At 38.7% G+C, this 19616-nt stretch overlaps 1 protein-coding gene across 24 annotated transcripts in view; it reads left to right on the plus strand.

Moving 5' to 3' along the window:
- The first annotated feature begins 1013 nt into the window (after positions 1–1013).
- The window catches only part of MEF2C (myocyte enhancer factor 2C), a 135704-nt gene continuing 117101 nt past the window's right edge, over positions 1014–19616 (plus strand). For 7 of the 24 annotated variants that reach the window (XM_027671320.1, XM_027671315.1, XM_027671321.1 and 4 more), the window contains exons 1-2: positions 1016–1193; positions 11251–11349. The gene's annotated coding sequence lies outside the window, so the exon portion shown is untranslated. Of the gene's footprint in view, positions 1194–10403; positions 10642–11250; positions 11350–13082; positions 13986–14917; positions 15513–19616 lie in introns of those variants that run through there. The other 17 variants (XM_027671324.1, XM_027671311.1, XM_027671314.1 and 14 more) reach the window with 8 other exon arrangements.

Genomic DNA, 19616 nt, shown 5'->3' on the forward strand with positions numbered 1-19616 from the left:
TTTCTCATCATTTTTTCAGAAGGAACATTTTGATCCTTTTAAACAGCATATTCTAGCAAAGTACACACTTTTGAAATTTTTTTCCTTAAAGTTGTTTGAGTTTATGGCATAGTTTCCGAGTAGAAAATGGAATATCTAGGTATGCTGCTACCAATCCCAGCAAACCTATGTTGGTGATTCTTTTTTTAACTCTGTGAGAAGACACACTGATGCAAATTACATCTTTCTGTTTCAATTACCAGAAGCCACTTCCAGGAAGGGGAAAAAAAAAAAGCAAGGGGCACATATAAATTATAAATACCCTTACCTTAATCCAGTAAGGACAAGAACACCAAGTTTTGATTGCTTCTCTCAGAAGAATCTCCATTTACTTTAGCTCCGATTTTAAAAGTAGATGGTTCCTAGATTACCACCGCATAAGTGCTATGAACATGTAATTTTGACATCCAGTCTCTCAACACTGCATGCTTTCTAATTTTAGGAATACCTCCTATTTGAGATGTTTCAGTCTTCTAATATTTCTTTGGATAAAAAAGCACAATGGGTGAGTGAAAAGAAAGGCAATCAACTTCAATGCTTAACACAATTTAATAACATGAATTGAAATTTGTGTGTGCTGTGTTTCCATTTTAAAAAATTTTCCTTCCAGCCAGAATTAATAGAACAAAACGTCATCTCTTCAGAGATTATTCCTGGAATACTGTAATTTTAACATCTATGTAAAGAAGGAAAGTTTTTTGTGATGTACAAGCCATTTGGCCTTCCTTCTTCTTGAAGTGATTTCTGGATAAGATAACCAAGTTGATATGTTCCATTTGAACTCGCAGTGTACTTTTGAAGAGGGATGGCAATGCTGTGTTCATTTGCCAGCACTGACAAAGGTCTGCTTGTCAGTGATACCTTTTACAGCTAAATTTACTCGGGAGTGACAGAAGCAGGTGCACCTTGGCCTGCCAGACACTTGTGTTCCCGTATCACACAGCCTACAGGTCAACTTCCAAAGGAGAAAAAGCCTTGGTCTGCAGAGTAGAGGGTGAGTGAGGCAAACACAACCCAAACTGGGGGGCTTCTCTTCAAAGCCAGCTGGTCTGGCTTTATTCTACAGGAATTTTTTTACCTGCCAGCTTCATCAACAAAGCCCTCAGCAGGTGCTGACGGGTACAACTTCCTGGAGAAGCAGAAGAAGGGCACTGGTGAGTTTTAATCAAGAAAACAATTAAAAAATAATTCTTATGTCATTGGAGTGTTCTGCTTGTCACACCACCAGGTGATTCAGCTCTGAGCTTGTGGTTACACTCACAAAGCTTTCTTCATGAGAAAGCAGATAAATTTTGTAGCCTGCTTTGTATTTTATTTGATACGGTGTTTGATTTTAGCTTCTGTTGCCAAGAAAAGTTTCTTGAAACTGACTGGATATTTATAGTCAGTTTCTTTCAAAATGTTTCTATGATTCTGAATGAAAAGAACATAGAGGATTACATGCAGGAACAGCAGAAGCCAGACAGTGCTGGTTAGGGGTGTACTCTCTGCCCCCCATCTGCCTCCTTTAAAATAAATGAGTTATCCTGGTAACTTCCAAATAAATCAAAAGGATGTGTTGTCTGTAGATTGCTCACGGTATTTGGAGCTTCAGCAGACAATTCTGAGCCTTAGAAACTCCTTCTGAACATCAACTAAATTAACAATATTTAGAGCATTTTACAAGACTCGATAATCAAAGGATTATCACACAAAACTGTTGCCTTACACTAAAGTGAAAACGTAAATTGTGAAACAGAGGCTACATGAGAGCACTGCTTGACACTATCCTCTTTAAAGATATTATGAATTTACACATTTCCTTATTTTAAAACCCCAAATTATGCCTCTGTGTGTATTCTTTAATTTGCATAAGAACTTAGAAACCAGACAATGGGGAAAAAAAAGATTTATTTTTTTCTAGAACAAAAAGATTTCAATTAATGTGGAAATGCGGGAAAGTGTGACCACATGTTAAAGTAAATATTTGGAGGATAGAAAAGCATTTTTATTATGAGTTCTATTTCAAGAACTCATTCTTTTAACTTTGTTTCACAGTATTCATTACGAATTGTTGTGTTAAATTGAAAACATTTATTTAAGAGAGTAAACAGACAGAAAACTCGACCATATGAATCTTTTTCAGTAAACAGATTCCATACTCACAATTCACTGCACACCATAGAAGACACTAATGGGGGACAAAAAGGAATCATATGTCAATATACAGTAATATTGTTTCTGAAGTCACTATTCTCTACATGTGAAAATAAATTATTTATCAGCAATAGATAGGTTGAATAGTAATACCTAAATAATAATGCCCTTTTAAAGTTCCCTGATCCTTGATTTTTTTTCTGCTAGGCTGCTTGATGTGGGGAACTCCTATCTCAGTAGAGGTAGATCAGACATAATCCGAAAATAATCAATTTTCTTCATTTGGGGAGGTAGAAAAACTGCAGAAGATATTATTTTTGTTTCTGAAATGTGCAACATGAAAATAATCACAGTTTTGTTTGCTGCGAAGATATCCTACCATAGGTGAGAATAAAAGGCCAGTAGAATAAAACATTACTAGTCAAAGCATAAAGTAAACCTCTAAATATGAAATATACTTTTTTGGATGGAGTATGAAACGTAGAACCCCCAAAGCTAGAACTGCCTTTAAACTGAGCAATGCCTGTAAAACTCTGCTGTTACACGTATAATGTTTGTAATGTATGGAAAACGAAATCCCCTAAACAGTCGTTAAAACCAAGCACTGTTAAATCCAAAGTCAGTAAATAGGAATGGCAGTTCCTGGAGTTAACTAGACATTGCACATGCCACCCTAACCATGAAAAACACTGGTTTAGAGCCTTTAGTTCTGTACAGCGTAAGTTCATCAGCATTTTACTATATTGATTGTAAAGGCTCAAAATCAGTAATTAATGTAACAAACCCCTGGATAATTGCATAAAATTCCAGTTAAGTTAGTCTGTATTTCACTGCATTTAAGGAAAAGAGTATTTTGAAAAATGAAAGTTCAGTACCAGATGTTTTGCTTTTCTAGCAAAAGATTGTTTAATGTTTCAAAATCTGGAGATTACTCACTAGATAATTTATACCATTAAATTTATGTGCGTGACCTTTATAGGTCTTTCTGGTTTTTATTTTTGTCATCAACAGACTTCAGCACATTAAGTGAAATTCTACAATGTTTCTGTTATTAATGAAATAGTGACAGATTAAGAAATAGGAAAACATTATTTAATTCACTGAAACTTTAAAATTATTTCAGCTAGAAATAGATTTAGCCCTAAAATGGCTGGTATACTCCCTTATTTTTGTACTAACTATTCCCCATGAACCATAATCTCTGTTTTCTGTTTTGTAAACTATGGCAATTTATTCAACAACTATCTTTTTATCTTTTTTTTATTTTGAAGAGCTACAGTGTAGTTCAGCTTTCAACCATATGTTTGTCTTTTCCAATTAATCCAAGCTTTAGTGTCAGGAAGACATCTATATTAGTTATTCCATAGTGCATGTAAATAAAAAGTGGGATTTAACCACAGAGTTTTGGCAAAAATCACATTTTAGTGGCTCTGGATTGTGTTCTTCAAAAGTTAATTCACGGCTTTAAATATGGTGTTATATGGTATTTTGAAAGCATCTCATGCCTTCTCCTTTCACTTATGCTGGTGAAAACTGGATGCTTTCCACCAAAGGCAATGAAGTTGCGTATAAAAGTTAGGTAAGAAGATGAGACGCATGATAAAAATCTAGGGCGGAAAGTAAGATGAATTGCCTTAATTAGTACTTCATACAAGAGCACTTAAAACATACAAATTTTCCATTTTGTATTTCTATTATAAAGTGTATGAGCAAATATATATATAATATATATATCTATGTATATTGTGTATATGTCCATATATATACACACACATATACACACACACACACATATATATATAAGAATACATATATACACTTTAAATTCGTAATTATTTTTCCCTTGGTACGGTAAGCAAAATCTTATTATACAAAATATATAGCTTCTTCATGGGCTTTCATTAAGTAATGTTTTTGTTCAGACATTCATTCTGAGATGGTCTCTCTGGAAATCAAAGGATGAGGTCACATTAGGAAGCAATGGAGAATTCTCCACCTTGCCAGTGTGTAGCAACACACGGAACCACCGCCTTTCTTGGGGGCTTCAATGCCCCCAAGCTGTTCTGGTGGCTGCAAAGAATGGCTCTGAAGCCACTCCCCACGCCTGCACCCCACTGTGGCCCATTGCCAAGTGAAGACACCCCCAGCATTCACACACCACTCCCTATGACTGCTTGCAGCTCCTCCTTCCTATCCCATTTTAAAAATGCTGTTGCACTGTACAGTCATCACAAACAAGGAAGGTCTCAAAATATACTCCTTGTCACAGTGTATAGGTACACAAACTGTTAATAGAATTGTCTTCTCCAATTAAAGTACAGACAGTTTATTGCACTGTCAGATATGGAGTTTGTTCTTTTGAAAGCAAACTAGCATTATAAAGCAAGTTCTGAAAGCACCATTTAAGAAATTTTCAATAAAGACAAAAGCAACAGTGCATTCTATGCATAGCTCTAAATGCACTGGATTCTAAATCAAGTTCAAAAAATACAGCTTGCAAAGAATAAACAACTAGATTTAAGCTCAGGTATATGAGTTTGTTGGAAGCATGTAAAGTAACAGCACAGATAATAATAATAAAAATAAATAATACCCAGAGTGAATGAAAAAGCAATTACAGCTTTATATATATACACAGCATTGCAAATATATATATATATATATATAGCATTATAAATACATACATATAACATTACTAGTTCTACTTATATACTTGAAAGTTGTGCTTATAGCATATAAAGCACATGAAGTTCAATCTAATATTAATGCAGCTAATGCACTGTACCCTGAAACATACAATCATCTGTCAGAGCAAAAAACTGAAAGCTGAATAGAATGATATGCAGCTGCTAAGGATAAATCCTCCAAAACAAACCTTTCTGTATCTGTGTTGCTGGCTTTTGTTTTCTGCTTTTTTTGGGGGGGGTGGTTGTTAAACAAAACTCTCCCCCAGTAATTTTCACCTCTCTCTCTCTACTTTCTTTTTATTGCTATAAGAATGACAATACAGAAGTATATAAAATGGATGCTTTCTATAAGTTTTGCTATAGATATCTGGAGCACTTTGTTTTCTTTGCTTTCTAAAGTGGAAGCAGGATACTCTCTATGTAATATAACTACACTGCAAATAGCCCTTTCCCTAGTATCCATCCATCTCCTGAACTTGAAATTATTGTAGAAAGAATGCTTGGTAATGATAAATTATTATTGTATTTAATAATTTTAAAGGAAGAGTATACTAATGTTGAGAAAAATAGAAGAGACTGTGAAATAATATACTTGTATATCAGGAAATAGTTCCTACCCTTGGAAAGATATGGCTGTCCATTTAATTATGAGTCCTTGCACTAAATCAGTTCATTAGCCATTTAATATTCTACCACAATCTCACCACAGTGAGATTTTGGTTTGTATTCTTCCCCAGAAAGACAAGGGAACTAGCTCCCAATTAGGGCAAAGAAGCACTTAGTTCCTTTGATCCTGGGAGAAAACATTCTTTAAATAGCTTTAAAACTGCTGGGTTTAATCTGCAAAAAGGATGTGGGAACTCCTCATTGAATCTGACTTCAATCCAAAAATTCTTAACCTGTCTATCCCCACTAGCAACAGCCCTCTTAAATTATTTCTTCCCATGTGCCTTTTGCCTCATCTTCCACTACATGAATATCTACACCCCAAAAAGACACTTTTGCCTCACTTAAGAGCAAGAAAATTTCATAACCCCCTTCCAAATATGTACCCATTCCCCATATCCTGCTCCTGTAGCTAAGCTACAATCAAGAGAACAATTAAGTCACATCCAGAGATAATGAGGTTTTACAGCACAGACCTTCCAACTACTATACATCTAAAAGGTAAAGACAAATGCTAGTGCCACCATATTTATTTGTCAGTCAGAGTTTAAAATTAAAGAAGGTAACAACATATTAGGTCACTTCAAGAAGTTTCAATACATCCTGAAATAGAGTTAATTGAGTTGTTTAGAAAAAAAAATTCTGATGTTGCCTTTGCATGGTTTTTAGTTGCCTGACAAAAATAATAACCCCCGAATTGCAGGAACTTCTTCAATTTAGTAATCAGGTTTCTTCTCCTTTAACCGTGTCAGGGTAGCTATCTGTAAAGTCATTGCCGAAACAGGATCTTGCCAGTCTTATTGGTGCAGGCTTGAAGAATATAACAGACCCGAAATGGGAACTTAAACTTATTTGCATCATACAGGAGCTGTAGAAAGGTGCTCAAACTGGATCATATGACAGTAACAGCAATTTCAGACAAAATATATCCAAAACAAAGTACATATCCTTAATAATCTGAGGCTTTAACCTCAGTAATGTCAATTTTTTAAAGTGCTTCCATGGGAAGAGTTATAACCAATGACATCACAGCTGCAGGCTCATGGAACTTTTAAATAGATGAACATAGGTGGCACAATTACATCTAAAAGCTGACCCAACTATTGTGCAATTACATTTTATGGTCGCAGAGGTTACGAGGTCTTCTTCACTTATCAAGAAGAGCTGCCAACCTTCAAAAGGCCTCCCTAAAACATCTAACAAAATTTTTATATTAATTATTGTTTTTATAAGAGAAATATTAGTATTACAGCAGCACTTAGAGGACACATGGGTCAACACTTGTGTTTGAAGCTGTTCAAATGCAAAACAGAAACATGAATTTAGTACTGAAGAGTTTGCAAACTCCTAAAACCAGTGCATTTTCCTAAAATGTCCAGAGAATAACCTATTAATTCTTGATATCTGCATGCAAGCATATCTGTACAAAATAATTTGCCAGCAATACCTTCATCCTCTCATTCCACATACTAATCTACTGCTATTGTCTTCTATATTCAAATATCATAAAACATACTCTGTTAGAACAGGTCAGATCATTGACCATTAAAATTTATACATCACTTATTCCAACTTGGGCTCCGGAAAGTGGTATGAAATCTGAAATAGAGGCAAATTATCAGAGAAACAGCAAAAAACTGTGCACTCATTCAAAATACAGGTCAAATTCTAGTCTGGAAAAGTCATGAGAACTTGTTTTTAGGGGAAAAAACAATTGGGAATACTGTAACAGCTGCCTTTCAAGTGCTACATTGGAATATGTATCTATAGCCAGAATAGAAAACCATAGTGGCTTTTAGCAACAGGACACGAAGTTGACCAACCTTTTTTTTCCCCTTAGAACATGTTTGGGTTTGAATTTTGTTTGAATTGTGGCTAAGGGTCTATCCAAAACAAACCTCTACTTTGCTTGGCCCTCAGAATTACCATGGATTTCATTGTCTACACACATGCAGATGCTGATCTAACTTGTAGCAGCTGCAGAATACTTAATTAAGCCTTTTCTGGCCATCTACGGCTGTCTGCTTCTGTATTGCATCATCATGCAGAGCAAGATAGACAAAAGCTTGAGTGTCACACAATTAGCAAGGGAGTGCAATCATATTTTTTGTTTTGGGTTATAGATTTTTTAGCAAAATATCTGAAAATATCACAATACCTTAGTTAGGCAATTCCATTTCTGGAAAACAGAAGGAATGCACAACCTAAAAAAAATCCATTCCCTGCTCCCAACCAACTCCTCACAAAATGAAAGGGAATCACAGGGAGATCCTCTATATTCAATGGAGGGCAATCATATGGACAAATAAATGTGGTAGCAGGAATAAGAAGGTTGGACCTTACTTAAACACTCATTCTGAAACAATTTCTGGGAGCCTTTCGTCTTGGAGATAAGTAAGAGGAACTGCCCTAGGAGGAACTTCTTTAGAAACACCCAGCTGATGGTGAAAAGGTTTAAAACATCTAAAGCTGCATAAATTAACAATTAAATACAAACATGTCTTAGTTTGCATCAACTCTAAAGGCTGTGAGAGATAGCTCTTCTGTATTGGCAATCAAGTTGAATAATAAAGATATTGTATTTCTTGGGTGAAGGTTGTTTAAAAATCCAGGTAGACTTCAATCACGGTTGTATTAAACCATACAGTAAATTACACTTCCACAAAATGCCTTGCTTTTAAAAAAAATATTCTGATGCTTCTGAAGCATAGGAAGATGCAGAATTATTAGTGATGAACAGCAGTTCAAGAAAATGACAACATTTCCAAAATTATTCCTCAAATACATTCCTGTACTTAAAACCTATTAAGATGGGGAATTGATTCCAAATTTCCACTCTAAACTTATATTTGATCTATTTTTATATTTTTGCATAGAAAAAAAAGCCCATTTAGCTTGAAATTTTACCTCATTAACTTTATGTCAGAAGAGATAGGGAAAGGGGTGTAGAATAGAAACTAGTTACTGAGTTTGCCTGAGACTGAAGTTTTGCTTGCCAATTTCTGACTAGCACTGAAAAACTTCAAACCCCCCAATGCATTTCTTTCATGCAAGTCTAGACCCACATTTTTGGAGTCCCTAAATCTTGACAGGGGAGAGGTTAGTAGGTTAAATTCTTCCTTTAGTTACACTCAAGTAAGATCATTGACTACAAGTGTTACACCCCTAAAATACATACATGTACGTATAAACTATATACATTTGGTGGAATGTTGTCATAGGATGATAAGGACATTTGAATGACTTATAGAGAGACAGTGGCTAGTACACGAACTGGAGTTACAGCACACTCAGATTAACTCTGAGGCAGAAATAGGATCTGGGTGGCCATTGACAAAGGGCTGAGCTTCCATTTTAGTGTCTCATCTCAACCTATCAGAGTACACTGGATTTCAACAGACTGCAGGGAACTTCGGACATGCCACATGGGCTTCACAGCATCCATGTTCCCCGCCAAGCACAAGATTCAACATTTCTATAGCTGTTAATTTCCTTCAGATGCAATTTCAGTCACATTTAAAAAAAAAAAAAATTACATACCATAAGTATTACCTATTTCTAAAACGCACATGTGGCAAACAAATAGAGTATCACTAGGCCCAAATCTGATTCCAGTATTAGTCTGTGTTGTCATTCACAAAGTAACAAATACTATTTTTACACTCTTTAGGACAATTTTAGTAATATGTAATCTTTAAAAGAAAACAGTTTATGTTCTTTAAAAGAAGGAAATTGACTATGAAGAGGCTACCTCCTATCTCTAGTTTGAAAACAGTTTTAAAAGAAATAATAATTAAAAAAAAAAGCATTACACTAAAAAGAATTCTTGCATAAAAAAATCCTTGGGCAGCTGTTTATGAGATATTTAAAGGACAATATCAACTTGCAAACTACAGTTTCAGAAACCGCCTTTGGTAACAATGAAGCACTCCAGATTACTAGAACTGGATCAATTTAGCAAAACAAACAAACCCCCTTTTCATTGTTGACTTAGTGCATTTGGCAGTCTTTTCCCCTCTATAATCAGTCTCTTCCCTGCAAAGGCCCTTGAAAATATCAGACACGGAGTACTAAAAATCTTAGTTTTCTTTTTTTTCTTTCTTTTTCTTTTTAAGGTAGTGGAGGGGAAATTGAAAAAACAACTTTCAAAAAGCCTGGAAAGTAACAGATAATGTCCCAGATTAGTTGATCTCCAAGCCCTCCATCAAGGCCTAAAATAAAATTATGATGCCTTTCCAGATGTTGCTACACCCCTCATCCCACGGCTGCGACGCCGGCCTGCTGGACACCCATCAGTCCGTGTCCCAGCACTTCCACGTGCTACTGCAGCCTCACCAGCCTGGGCCTACATGTGGGCGCGCTCCAGCCCTCCCTGCAGCCTCTGTGCCCCGGCTCCCACCGCGCTCCCACCCGCCCTGCTCCAGGGGCCCGGTCTGAGCTGACACGACTGGCACCCCGAGCCTCGCTGTCACTGCAAGTGGTGCTTCTGCCTCCCAAACCAGTGACACCCATTCGCTCCAATGGTCAGAGCGGTGGGCAAAGGCTGTGAACAGGCTCCGGAGGAGGCCGATGGAGGCAGCTCTGCGGCCGGACGCCGGGCAGGTTTCTGCTTCCAGCCTCCCCTAGAGCCAGCCTTTGGTCAGGACTTTGCTATTCCCGTCCAGTCCCAAACAGCCACGGCCCCTCTGGCTGTCCCTCTCCAGTCGCAGTGGGATAGCCACGGCTCTCCCTCCCTCCTCGGGACCACCCGCCTCGGCGTCAGCCCGGTCGGACTCCCACCGCGCCCCCGCGCCGCCTCAGCGCCTTCCCAACGGAGCGGGGAGGAGGAGGAGAAGGAAGAGGAGGGGGCGGCGGCTGCCGCAGCAGCTGGCACCCCAAGGGATCTCCGGGACACCCCGGCAGCTCCGGAGCGATCCCGGGGCCTCCCGGGCACTCTCTGCCCCTCACGGCTGCCCGGGGCCGCCAGACGCCCGGGCTGCGGTGCCTGAGGACACTGGGCCGGGCAATGGAGTCATACCTGCTCCTGCAGTGCCTCCTATGCCACCCCAGCCCCTAGAAATAATGAGCCAATAAATAAATTAGGAGAAGCCCCGGGGCAACAATGTGTCTGCAGGTGCGAGGGGTCGGGGCAGAGGCAGAGGCTCCTCCAGACCCAGTCTTTCCAGTGGGGACCCCCTTTAAACAGCCACAGGTGCAGCGAAAAACGAGCATTTTGGGGTAAAAAAGGTTGTCCCAATGATACCGAGTGTCGCCTTCCTTGAGGCAGACCCGAGGAGATGCATGCCTGAGTGCTGGCACCATATACACCTGCCGTTAAAAGAAGGAAGAAATTAATATACCAAGCTTTAACTTTACATTTTGGCCTGGACTTTTAAACAGGCATTTATTAAACAACAAGATGGCTGTGTTTTCCAAAATGCATGTAAAATCACAAATACCAACTGGAGGGTGGAGACTGCAATCAATAGTTTTGCAATTTTATTGATAGTGTAGCATCCGTAAGGTAAGATGGAGTCTATAACAGCTTCTGAAAATGTCAAGCTGGAGTTTATAACAGCTTCTGAAAACACTAAGTTACTTACAAGTAACTTAAGCTTAAGTGCACATTAGTAAAGACTCGTATTTATTTATAGAAATTGCTTCATAAATCTCCTTAAGTATATTTAAGTATTAGAGGTTTGCATTTTAATAATATACTACTTTTTGCTTTTAAACATCCAAGGTGCCGAACAAGAAGTGTAAACTGTGAAGTAACTACTATGGGAAAGATTAAGTAAAGCATTGGAGGCGGATGATTTTGACAATAAAGAGGGTGTATGTGGTGAGTGTTTAATATTTATTGCATTTATATTACAAGTACTATTTATGATTTTGAGATTTATGTTAAAAGCAAAACCTGGAGAGCAAAACTCTACTGTGTTATGTACTTACAGGTACTCTTGTGACAAAGGCTTTCTGTAATCATTGCTTGATGTGTATAACACCATTTTAGTAATCACATGCCAATTCATTTAAAGTTAATATGTCAGCTGTGCCTACCTTGCAGATATTTTTTTGCAATTAAATGATTTTGCAAAGAATCATGTGCACGTCGTTTCTTTGCAGTGGTTTTCAAAGCATTTAAATTGTGCTCCTGGAATATATATCCTATTATCTTTGAAATTATCTGAGTTTATATCTTTCTGTTCATTATGAAAGCATATGGATTGAGGGAACATTCTGAATGAATGAAGAATAAATACAGTACTATTGAATAATCTTATGGGGTAGATTAATCTATAGCCTCTATTTCTCTCAAGGTGGGTTGCTGTGGCAACCACCCCAGCTCACATTAAAATAATTTTGTAAAGCTCACTTCAAGCACTGTACCCAGCGTGGGCCAAGTTTAAAAGCAGCCAGACATGGGAAGAAGAGTTATACTGTGTTGCTCTTACAAATAGGGAGGTGGTGGAAGAGAGCAAGGCATGGAGTGGAGTGGGGTTGAGCAGAACTTTTAACAGAAAATAGAAACCAAGCCACCCCAGGGTTAAGATGCAAAGGAGGTGGATCATTTCATAGTAACCTCACTGCTTTTTGGTTTAAACTCCATTAAAGGATGTAAGCTGGCAATCTCATTTCTCCTTAGGGAAGGATATGTTCTGCATCCTCAAAAGAACAAAAACGGACTTTGATAATCACCTTCAAAGGAAATGTTACCTTGAGATAATCACACTTGTAAGGGAAAGAGATACTTGGATACCCTCTTTGATAAAGCTTTGGAGATCTGATTTTATAACTATTACACTTTGATTGATGTCTCATCATTTAAAACACTGTGTGCCTCAGGTGGTGGATTGAGAAAAAAATAATTTTGTCAGCAGTCCTACGCATGAACTGTGGACAGCAGAAAAGGGCAGATTTAAGTCTCATGCCAGGAATCTGAAAATGGTGCATTTGTGGAGCATCAGTAGAAGTGCATACACCAGAACAAAGGTTTTTCACTGCTTGAAATTATCCCAGATTTTTAAATGAAATGCAACAAATGAGAGGAAAAAAAAATCCTAAACGCTTCAAATGATACTGCATAAATTCATGCCTTACCTAACCCTGAGATGAGTGAGAAAGCCTGATCCCTCCCATTTGTTTGTCCATCTAGCTTCTGAACCCTGCTTTAAAAATCAAGGTGTCTTTTACATGGGCTTGATAAATTGTACTCGTGACAAAAACTTGGCATGGCTTTAAGGTGCTCTGGTATGTGAAGGTCACAGCTATATAAAGATTAGGCCACAAGTGCCCACATGGAGGTGTAGCTGATGTTCCAAGCTGCTCTATACTTTGATTTTCTGAAATACTTGCTTACTCTAATAATTACTTTCAGAATATGACAGTGCTTGTCTTCTGTGCTGCCAATCGAAGGGCTGTGTTACCAACTAACCAGAAACAGGAAAACTTACACATCCTGCGCAAAATAAAACGGATGACAGTCATTTTCAATTAGAGCAAAAAGTGTGAAGTCTTAAAAGAGTTCTCTATTTTTGCCGCTAAGAACATACAAATATTACTGGATAGTTGGATGCCACTCTGGGAGACCAAAATTGTCTGCAGAAGAGGCATAGCAAAGGTACAACCCATGTAACTGTTCTGTGTTTCTTTCCTGCTGTGCTTCCCTCCAGACCAGAGGCAGAGAAAGTATTTCTTCCCCAATGTTTTTTGGGCTCTGCTGCTGCCACTGCAGAGCGCATGTGCCTCTCATGACCGTGTACAATGTGCTTGGCTCCTGTCTGGCTGCCTGTAGGTTCTGGGCACATCAGTATCACTATCTCTGTTGGTGTGGGTGCATCTGTAGTGTGTCACTGCCTGCCCATGGAGAGTTGCGCACTCTCACCCAGACAAAGCAGGGCATGATGAGATCCGCAGTATTCTCTAGGAATCTGCGTTTAGAGCAATTGCAGGGTGCTTGTTAGAGCTGCCTGAGCTTTGTTTTGCTCTGACCATGCTTTGAGCATCCATGTTTTAATAAGTATAGTTGTACTGAAAAGGTATTTATTCACTGTCAAATACTTTGGAAGTAGGTCAGTGGCCCAATGAGATGTTTATAGGGGAAAAGACTGCAAGACCTGTATTAAAATAAACCAAATATATATTTATCACTGTATTTGAATTCAGTCGTTTGGTTTTATCATGTGTGCTGTTCCTATTTGCAGTACCTTAATCTATCATAAAAATAATGATCTGTGCCTTTACAAACTCCCCTGCTGCTCTCAAAGGATTGTAAAAGTTGGCTATCTGCATGGAAATTAAAATCTGCAAGGTCCGGTTTTACTCACAAATTACTGCATGTGCTTAATCTGGATTCAAACTCCTATACAGTGCAGTCCTTTCAGTCCGGTTTTAGAAGTAAATGAACCTATTAAAAAAAAAGAAAAAAAAAAGTCCTGTCCTCTCACACAGCGTGCTGCCAGCGCTGCATTTCTGCGGGTAAGTCTGACACGAGACTGTCTCCAGCAGCCGGCCGTGGCCGGGACCCGCGCAAGAAGGCGAGCGGGCCGGGATCCGGCCGGGATCCGGTCGGTGCTCCCCGTCGAGAAAGGGACGCTGCGCCGGTACTGCCCCGGGACCGCTCCCCACGCGTCGGGACGCGGAGCGGCATGAGTTGGGGAAGTTGGGCTGCTCAGCGGGCGAAGAGCTCGGGAGGGGGAGCCCGGCCAAGGTGCGAGGGGCTGGGCAGGAGGTCTGTGAAGGAGGGGAGGGCCGAGGGGCCGCAGCCCCGCTGCGCTCCGGGGGTGGCGCACGGGCCGGCGACCTCCGGGCCGCCCGGCGGCCGCGCGCCAGCTATGCTCCCTCCCGGCGCCCGGCCCGCCCGCCGGGGGCGAAGCCGCTCCGGAGGTGCCGTCGCCGGCATACCGGGGTGGCGACTCGCTGGGACGGCTCGAAGTCCCTCTGCCCCACAGGTTCGGCGGGCGGGCGGGCGAAATCGGCCACCGCCGCGGCCCCCGGGCGGCCCGGCCGCGGATGTGCTGCCCTGGGCGGTGCGCTGTCCGGCCCCGCGGCTGCCCTGCCCTGCCCTGCCCGCCCTCTGCTTTCTGCGCTTCCATCGCCAGGGGGGGGGAAACGCGCACTGGCTCGCCGCCTTGTCTTCGCTCGGTATAATAAAGGATTGTCATTAGGTTTGCGTGTGGCATATGCCATTACCCCCACCGTAGAACTAAAATTAGCAAAATGTCAGGAATGGAAAGATTGATTCACCCAAGATGCAATTATCATTTTAAAAGTGCTTGATTGAGGTGCTGATGCTCGGTGATTTATTCTGCATACCATATACATAATTAAAGTAGTGTAGTGGAGCAATTTATCAATCTAGTTCAGACTAGAGGGGCAAGGAGCTGCTGCCGCTGCTGCTGCTCTATGTTTGTTTTATTAAAACGCTTTAGGGATCTGATCCCGCCCCCTTTTTGCAAGAGTGAAACTGATTATTTCTCCAGCTCGGGAGGAGAGAGTCATTCGTTTGGGATTGTGGGAGAGGGAGAGAAATAGAGACACAGAGAAGGAGAAGAAAAGGAAAGAGAGAGCGAAGCAGAAAAGGACACTTCATCAGGCGTGTAGTTTGAATCCCTTTCTCGCCTCCCCCTTCCCTTCCGCGATGTTACAAAGGCTGTGAGCTGTTCGCCTTTTCCCATTCGCCTGCTGTCACTTCCTTCCTGGACGATCTCAGGACGAGTCCGGTTACTTTTAATCCGACCAGCAGCTCAGCCACTTTCTCCTCCTCCACGCTGCACACACGCGCACACGCGCACACGCGCACACACACACAGATACACCAGGCATCTTTCTGGCTGCTTATTGGATTGACTTTGAAGGTTGTGTGTGTGATTCAAGGCGGCTGCATGTTGAACCAGGTGGTGAATATTTAAGGCTGGAAGAAGTAAAGGGATTTTTTCTTTTTCCTATGAAAGGAAAATATCTGAAGGACTAGTCTGATCATCCAAACAGCTAAATGTTTATAATGTAAGTACGTGTGAAATTCAGCATTGGAATAAAATATAGTGGGCATGGTACAAAAGTACTAGGTACATTTCCTATTGCGTTTGAAAAATGTATCAGTCATTTTATGTGGACTGGGATTGAGGTTGCTTGCAGACGTTTTAAATGTATGATTGTGCAGTTGCTTAACAGTAACTTGTTAGACAAATAACATAGTTAAATCACTACCTAGTAAATTATTGCTGACTTGTCTGTATCAGTGTCATAAGTGTTTAAACTTTGATGAAGTTAGTGTTCATTATTTGTGTGCTTGATATTGAAGTGTTGGAAGCTTATTTGATTTAAATAGTTCACTAAAAGCCTATTTGATTTAAACAGTTCACTAAAAGCTATGACCTTGTAGTGCATGCACTCTGATTTATCAAACTAAGGATCCAGTCTGAGTTAAATGCTCTTAAATTTCGTTTTATCACAGGCTCTTCTGTTCTTGAGTTTAGGTAGTGTGTGCTTGCAAGTGTTTAACTTTATGCATCTTTCATCTGCGTACTTATATTTGTGATGGAAAGACCCCTTGCACTGGTATGGGAATTTAAGTCATGGGCTGCAAACCTCTTTTGGAATAGTATGCTTTGGTCTTTACACAGTACTTTTAGTAATCTTTTCATTTGTTGACACAAAGGAGTACAGCTAATCAGCCTTACAGAACTGGCTGGTGTAGTTGCAATACAGTTACATACAGGCTAAGATAAAGTTTAATGTAAATGATAGATTTATAAAACTATTTGTGCATTATGTAACTGTAATTCTTAGTGTTTACCATAAAACTTAGTGTGACCTTCTGTCAGCCTGAAAAACAAAACAAATATAAAGACAAACTAATAATTCCCTTTCTCAAAAAAAAAAAAGAGAGAGCAAAGCAGCACATTGCAAAACAAAACTTAATGAATCATTGTAGATACCTAGGCATTGTGGTTTACAGAAAAGTTCTATTTTCTTTATTGTGTTTAATGGTTATTATTACCAAATACCTGCATTCTCATGTTAGATAAATACTATAATACACAATTTAAGACTAAAGATGTGAGAATTAAGCAGAATAAGGCACTTCACCAGTGTTTTACTGGTGATCAGAAAAGAATTGCTTTGTCACAAAATTTTCCTAGCACATATGTGACGATCAGTTTAATGGCAAATGTCCTAGCTTCATATCTGTACTTTAAAATAACTACAAGATGAATGATAAATTATATTAGATGCAACTGAGACTAGATTTCATTCATTCGCACTTTCCTGGCTATTATGGTTGAAGAGTAAAGATGTTTATATGGAGTATAATAACTAAACTCTAGAGGCTTGGCAGGGCATGGAAATATTACCACCTGTGAACAAGTACTAGCCTCTGTATTTGAGGCTGTGTACATACATACTGATTTCCAGTTTAAATGATCCTGCAAATGGGTACTTTGGGGAATTGTTATTTTGTAAACTACTTTTGTTACCTGATTTCAGGTACCTTACGTGAAGTCAAAGAACCTGCAAAACTTTCTTACTTTATCAGTTTTCTTAAAATACCCGTTATATTATTCTTTCTATACCAATGAGTACATAATTCATACTGTGTCTAACACTGAAGTCTCTGCTTATGCTTGAGTTACTTTGGAAGTGATAGAAAAATTCCCTGAAGAAGAACTTAAGACAGTGGCCCTTAATTCAGGGTGTTTGTGTTCCTTGTCATACACGTACTTTTATTTTAAAAACTTGTTCATATATATTTTTACCAATATGCCCTACATAGCTACTATGAAAAGATAGTTCTGAGACCTGAACATGAAAACCTTCTTTCATGCAAGCAGTTCCTACAAAACTAGCCCCACTGTCAACATTTGTCTTGTGTGAAAATGAGCAAGTCACAGGGATAATGATTTACAGGATCAGGCCCCAAGGAGACCTAAACCTCTTGCCTGTCCCAAAGCTCTCACAGGACAGAGATGTAAAGAATGTCACTTTCAATGTCCTTTAAAAGAATGCAAGGATTAGATACTGTCTGTATCCTCTTAAGATTAATTGACCAAGAAAAAGGAAACTTAAGTTTAAGAGCCTTATAGAAATTGGTAGTAAATGATGAATAGTCTTTGAGAGAAGTCTTTTAGAGTAGTATATTTCTGAGCTGCTAGTTTTGGAGCATCAGAAGAAAATTCCTACAAATACTTTCTTACTGTGATTTTTTTTCTAATATGGGATCAGCAAATTTTTCTTACTTTTTTTAAACAATTCATCTACCTGCCGCATGTATATTCAAAACCAGAGCTACCTCTCTTATATGGTTCTGTTTTTTAAAACACCTAAAATGTTATAGACAAAGAGGAATGAAGCTTTCTGAAGCTTTTCCCAAATGTTTTCCTAAGAAAGGTTTTGATAACTCACTATTCAGTAGATAAATGTAATTACATAGAAACTTAGGAACTGAGCAGGAGTTTTCAATAGAATACTTTTGCCAACTTATTTCCTTTTAATTTTACTTCTCTGTAACAGGTTAATTTATTGTTCACCAGGATAGTTTAGTTCATCTTCAGAGGCAGCTAAAGATATTTCTACATGTCATTGAACAAGAAGTCATTAATTGCTATTAGTTACTTGAAAGAAAAAGCATTTGATACATAGGCTTCATTTATACCTGTTTGACATCATTGCTCCACATTGCATGATAATTTATCAAAAAATCAAGTGCTGATACTCTTTTGAAAACATTGATGATGAAGATGAACCTACATAAGGTGCTATATATTTTCAAGGATTTTATAGTCCTTGCTCCAGCATTTTGAATAATAACCAGAATATTTATATTTGTGATGTATTTTAAGTTTTAAAATTTTGCTTTATGATATCAGCAGAGAGATTTTGCTATGTTCTCATTTAGGCTCTGTAGTAACTTAGATATAAAATACAGAAAAATTATATATGTAAATCTGAACAGCTAGAAAACTTCAAGTTTAAGAGTAGGGTTAGAATTCTGGTATTTGAAAAGGATGAAAATACAATTTTGCAACCTATTTCAGAAACAAAATGGGCTTAGAAGATCTCTGGTCAGCAAAATAATTGATGGTGCAAGTAAAAAACTGAAAAATTGAATTTCTTAATTTTCTATTTTTAAAAGTAATTGTTTGGGTCCTCTGACCAGCTTTAAGGTCATTTTGTCAGAACTGATGGTCAATGCTGCATATGGACAGGTGATTAAAAGCGAGTGTCTTCAGTCCTCCACTTTAATGTCACTGTCTCATTGATTGCAGGGCAGGAGAGCTTGTCTATTCACTGGGGTCTGTCATCTTTAGGAAATCAGACCAGCTTATAGAGGCGATTCACAAAACCAACAGTGACAACAAAGTCTTATGTGCCTTACAAAAGAAGGATTAGGCAGTTCACATGTCATTGTGATTGGGCAGAGATAAAAGCTGATTGCTGCAACATGGCAAGGCACACTTCAATTTTAATTGATTATTTTATGAGACAACTATAACTCTGTTGCTTAGTCATTGTTAAATGCAACTCGAAGCAAGGAAAAGTCAGTTTTGACATTGCTGATTTTGCATGACTATTTTGTGAAAGGTAGAGCCACTTGTAGCATTGTTACACAAATTTTATAAATGCTGTTTAATACGCCGCTTTTGGGAAATATAATTAAAATGCAGTAGATTAGTACTCTGGGATTTTTTTAAAAAATATTTTTGTCTAGATGGTATCCTGTAAACAGCAATTAAAAGTTCTTAAAAGTGCTTAGGACTTAAAAATGCCTAGGGACTAAAAAGTGCCTAGAACTATACTAATTTCACTGCACTTACCCTATTAAGAGCTTACAAGAAGATTTATCAGAAGTTATAATATTGAAGAACAAATAAGTCATTTTATTCTGTTATTTTTAAGAATGTAATGTGTTGTAAAACTATTCTTTGTGTTGTGTATGTGAACACAGTAGTCTGGTTTGAAAACAGTTAAGAAATTAAGTGTTGTCCTATATTATTATGTCATCTATCAGTGAGAATAGAGAGTTTTGCCTATTTGCCTAATTTAGTTACAATGTACAGCCTTTAACATTTGGAAGTATGAAACTTGCAAGCTGATAACTTCTATGAT

Source organism: Neopelma chrysocephalum, unplaced genomic scaffold (genome assembly GCF_003984885.1).
Source record: "Neopelma chrysocephalum unplaced genomic scaffold, ASM398488v2 Primary Assembly neopelma1_97065, whole genome shotgun sequence".
NCBI lineage: Eukaryota > Metazoa > Chordata > Aves > Passeriformes > Pipridae > Neopelma > Neopelma chrysocephalum.